Here is a 5,957-nt window from a genome sequence, read left to right as displayed (position 1 = left end):
ACACAAACTGGAAATGAAAATTCTAGATAAGTGAACAGGAACTATATAGAGGCAAGTTTCATTAATACAATAGAAGAAATGAAAAACAGAATCTCAAGAATTGAAGACACAGTAAAAGAAATATATACATTGGCCAAAGAAAATATTAAATATTAAAAGTTTTCTAAAACAAAACATCCAGGAAATTCTGAGACACTATAAAAAACCAAACCTAGAAATAATAAGAGAGGAAGGTGAAGACACACAGGTCAAAGGCACAGAAAATATTTTCAGCAAAATCATACAAGAAAATTTTCCTAACCTGAGAAAGGAAATGCTTATAAAAGTATAAGAGGCATATACTGATGTCTCTCAATATCAATACATTCATTCTCACCCCCTCAAAAGAAAAAGACACTCACTAGTGGAATAGGTTCGAGAACAGGCTCCATCCTTCTTCTGCATTCAGAAACATACCTCAACATTAAAGATAGATAATATGTCAGAGTAAAGGGTTGGATAAAGATTTTCTAAGCAAATACATCTAAGAAAGCAGCTGATGTAGTCATTCCAATAACTAACAAAGTAGACTTCAAGCCAAAATTAATCAAAAGAAATGGGGAAGCACACTTCATACTAATCAAAGGAAAAACCCATCAAGATGGTGTTTCATTTCTAATATCTATGCTTCAAATGCAAGGGAACCCACATTTGTAAAGAAAATACTGCTAAAGCTGATATCATACATTGACCCTTACAAAGTGATAGTGGGAGAATTCAATATCCAGTTGTCACCAAAGGATAAGTTATCCAGACAAAAACTAAACAGAGAAATACAGGCCTTCACAGACATTATAAGCCAAACCGACCTAACAGATATTTACACAACATTTCATCAAAACAAAAAATAATATACCGTATTCTCAACACCTCACTAAACTTTCTCCAAAATGTGACCCATACACTGTCACAAAGCAAGTCTCAATAGATACAAGAAAGGTGAAATAACCCACTGCATCCAATCAGACTACCATGATTAAAGCTGGATTTAAACAACAACAGAAAAAAAAAAACATGAAGCCTATAAACTCATGGAAACTGAACAACTCTCTGCTGAATGAAAACTGGGTCAAGACAGAAATAAAGATATTAAAGACTTCCCAGAATTCAATGAAGATGAATGTGCAGCATACCCAAATTCATAGGACCCAAAGAAAATGGTGCTAGGAGAAAAGTTCTTAGCACTAAAATACCTACATAAAAAATTAGAGCGATCTCATACTAGCAACTTAACAGCAATTTCTGAAATCTCTAAAAGAAAAAGAAGTAAGCATACCCAAGAGTAAACAGCAGAAACTAAACAAACCAGGTGTTGGAGTCAGTAAAAATGAAAACAAAGACAACCCAAAGAATCAATGAAATAAAGATAAAACCTTATCCAAACTAACTAACAGACACAGAGAGAACACATAAATTAACAAAATCAGAAAAGAAAGGAGGACATAGCAACAGACATCAAGGAAATCTAAAGAATCGGAAGGACATATTTGAAAATCTTGTACTCCTCAAAATTGGAAAATATAGGCAAAATGTAAAATTTCCTCAAAACACATTACTTACGAAAATTAAATCAATATCAGATAAACAGTTTAAATAGACCTATAATCCCTAAGAAAATCGAAGCAGTCATTAAAAGTCTCTCAAGAACAATAAAAGTAATTTTAAAAAAGCCCAGGGCCAGAGAATTATAGCACAAAATTCTACCAGACTTTCAAAGAAGGACTAATACCAATATTCCTCAAAATTTCCCACAAAATACAAATAGAAGAAACATTGCCAAATTCATTTTATGAGGCCACAGTTACATAGCCAAACCACATAAACACACAAAAATGAAAAAGAATTACAAATCAATTTCTCTCATGAATGTTGATATAAAAATAATCAATAAAATACTGGCAAACCAAATCCAAAACCACATAAAAATGATCATATCCCATTACCAGGTAAGCTTCATCCTAAAGATCCAGGGACAGTTCAACATACAGAAATCAGTCAATATAATCCACCATATAAACAAACAGAAAGAAAAAATTCACATATTAATCTCACTAGACACAAAAATGCCTTTGACAAAATCCAACTCTTCTTATTGGACAGACTATATAACAAGCAACATACATAGATATAATAAAAGTAATATGCAGCAAGTCTATAACCAAAGAAATTCCATTAAAATCAGGAACAAGATTTCCTGTTCACTCTTTCCATGTCAATTCAATCCTACCAAAAACAATATACAAACTCAACGCAATCCTCATCAAAATTCCAACACAATTCTTCATAGACATTGAAAGGACAAACTAAATTTCATATGGAAAAACAACAAAAAAAAACCCATGATTACTAAAACAATCCTGAACACTAAAAGAACTTCTGGAGGGCTCATAATCCCCGATTTCAAGCTGGACTACAGAGCTACAGAGCTGTAGTAATAAAATTGACATGGCATTAGCGTAAAAAGAGACACATTGATCAATGAAATCAAATCAAAGACTCAGACATAAATCCACAAATCTACATACATCTTATTTTTGATAAAGAAGCCAGAAAAACAATTGAAAAAAGATCTTCAATAAATGTTACTGGTCTAACTGGATGTCTGCAGGTAGTAGAATGCAAATAGATCCATATTTATCATTTTGCACATAACTCAAGTCCAAGAAAATCAAAGATTTCAACATAAAACTAGATACGCTAAACCTGATGTAATAGAAGCTGGGGAATAGCCTTGACTGTGTTGGCACAGGAAACAGACAACTTCCTGAACAAAACACACAGGTGCTAATACAGACAATTAATAAATGTGGCCTCATGAAACTGAAAAGTTTCTGTAAGGCAAAGAATATCATCACTAAGACAAAATGAAGCTCACCAAGTAGGAAAAGATTTTCCCCAACTCTACTTCCAATAGTGGATTAATACCCAAAATATATCAATAATTCAAGAAACTAGACAAAAACAAACCAAATAATCTATCTAAAAGAATAGACTAGAAATGTAAACAGCGGTCTCAACAGAGGAATCTCAAATGGCCTAGACACACTTAAAGAAATGCTCAATATCCTTAGCCATCAAGGAAATGCAAATCAAAATGACTTTGAGATTCCATTTTACACCTGTCAGAATGGTTAAGATAAAAAAAAAAAAAGACAAGATACAGATCATGCTGGCAAGGATGTGGAGCACTCCTTCATGGCTGGTGGGAGTGCAAACTTGTACATCCACTATGGAAATCAATATGGCAGATCTTTAGAAAACTGGGACTCAATCTTCCTCAAGACCCAGCTATCCAACTCTGGCACATATGCAAAAGATCCCCCATCCTACCACAAGGACACCTGCCTAACTATGTTCATAATGGCTTTATTCACAAAAGCCAGAAACTGTAAACAACTTAGATGTTCCTTAATAAAAAAAATGGATAAAGAAAAATGCTAATTTACACAAGAGAGTATTACTCGGCAGTTTAAAAAAATGATATCATGAAATTGTAGGCAAATAGATGGAACTAGAAAAATTCATCCTGAGTGACTTAACCCAGACCCAGAGAGACAAACATGGTATTTACTCACAAGTGGATGTTAACTGTAAATTAAAGGATAAGTAGGCTACAAGTCACAGACCCAGAGAGGCTACATAACAAGGAGAGGTCTAAGTGGTCTGTGGATCTACCTGAGGTGGGGAAATAGAGTGGATTTTGTAGGTGGACGGGGATATTTAGGGATGGGAATAGGAGAGACCTGGTGAGGAGATGTAGGGAGGGAGTATAGGGAGAGACAACTAGAATTGGAGGGTAATTGGGAGTAGAAACAGAGCATGAGCCACCATATTTTGTAACCAGACAAGGCTTCCAGTGGAGGGTCTGGGACACCAGCCCACCCACAAAACCTTCAACCCATAATCTGTTTTGCCTGCAAGACATGCGGCAATGATGACACAGAACTTGTTGGAGTGGCCCACCAATGACTGATCTAATTTGAGGCCCTTGTCACCAAGGGATCCCATGCATGACACTGCCTGGATGACCAGGAACTGGAGACTAGATATTCCAGAGACCTAGTTAGGTTAGAACTAGAGACTAGTAGAAGAAAAAAATCAATGAAATGTCTAATGGTGTTCTACTATACTCAAAGATTGGTGCCTAGTCCAGTTATTATCATCACCAGAAAGGCTGCCTCTAGCAACTAAGGGGAACAGATGTAGAGACCCAGAGACAAGCATTAGGCAGAGATCCCATCCTATCCCTCCCCTTAGAGCTTGGGAAATTCTGTGGACCATGTAGAAGAGGAAGGAGGAGAATGACAGGTACTATTGTAATGAAACTGGATGCTTTTCCAGTACTGTGAATCTTTCACTTGTGTACATTTGAATACATCAGTACTGAAATATTCAATGCCTTGGGCTGGGAACATAGCTCAGTCAGTAAGGTGTCTGCCTTGCAAGCATGAGGACCAGAGTTTGATACTAGCATCGATTTTGATACTAACACCCATAGACTTTACTTCTAGCACTGGGGAGGTAGATCAAGCTACACATTCAGTAGAATGCCCCCTCTCAAAAACCAAATTGAGCAGCTCCTGAGGAAAGACATCTATGGTTGTCCAATGGCCTCCACAACTGTGCACACACTTGTGCACACATACCCATACAGGCACAAAACGATAAAATCAAATACTCCATTACAATTGTTGCATTTATAAATATCACAACAGCTTTAAGGCTGATTTCTTTCTCTCTGCCACTGAGAACCATGTCTGCCTAACATCTCAAGCCGTGTTACTCTAAGCAAACCTGAACTTTCATTCAACAATTACAATTTTTAAAAAACTTTGAAAATAGCACTAGGTGTTATTTAATTCAATGAAACTACTTGAAAATTAACTTTCATTAAATTTCTTTTTATATATGAATATAATATATCCTGTTTACTTAAAACCCACCTGTTCTCATCCCCCTTCTATTTATACTGTCCCTGCTTCCCCCTAAGAGTCCTCCTACAGCCATGTTATTTATTCTGTGTCACTGATTACCTAACAGCAGAGAATGAGCTATTATAAAGTACATAATTATAGGCAGGTTTATTATAATTCATTGTAATTTAATGTTATTATTTGTAGAGGAACAACAGTGACTTCAATTTGGATTCTATTTCTGAGTACAGATATGTTTAGAACTTCATTTATCTCATCCAGATGAAGCAGAAAGACCCAGATAAAAGGACAGAGGTGACCGGTGCCGATGACTGGCCACAGATTGTTCAAGAGAGTTAGCAACTGATTCACTCAAGAATAATTTAGTGGGCTTTCTTACTATGAGGTAGATAAGCACCCTTAATGAATTAACGACAAATTTCCCCAAGCAGTTTCTTATACTCTCTTCCTTGAGATCACCAATTTCCCCAGTTAACTCCCTAACTCAGTTTGAAAACTACAATCTTAAAATAATGCTTGCTTTACAACTTTCTACTTTGTTGATTTGAAAAATGTGTTTAATTTGATTCATTCAAGACTATGAATCATAATATATTTTTACTGAGGGAACACTGTGTGGGTATCCAGAGAACTCTCCTGAGTAAATGGCTCTGATGGCATGCCTGTTTTCTTCAATATCCATCTTCCCAGAAAAATGAAGGGTTTAGTCTGTAAAGAATCTTTGGCTTCTCCTTGAATTAAAAAGTTTATGCATTCTATGCATATTGTTCACTATAGGTAACTTGTTAAGAGATTTTTATGTGTGTAGAAATAGATCATTTATATCATTTATATCATTTGTTCAACTTCAAATACTATATTAACAAAGAACATTCTCTATTTTTTATTATCTATAATTACTCTCATTCATATTATGTAACCTTATTCTGATTTTCTTTTTTTAAAATTTTTAATTACATTTGTGTGTGTGTGTGTGTGTGTGTG

Source organism: Microtus ochrogaster, linkage group LG4 (genome assembly GCF_000317375.1).
Source record: "Microtus ochrogaster isolate Prairie Vole_2 linkage group LG4, MicOch1.0, whole genome shotgun sequence".
NCBI lineage: Eukaryota > Metazoa > Chordata > Mammalia > Rodentia > Cricetidae > Microtus > Microtus ochrogaster.
This window is presented reverse-complemented; position numbering follows the sequence as displayed.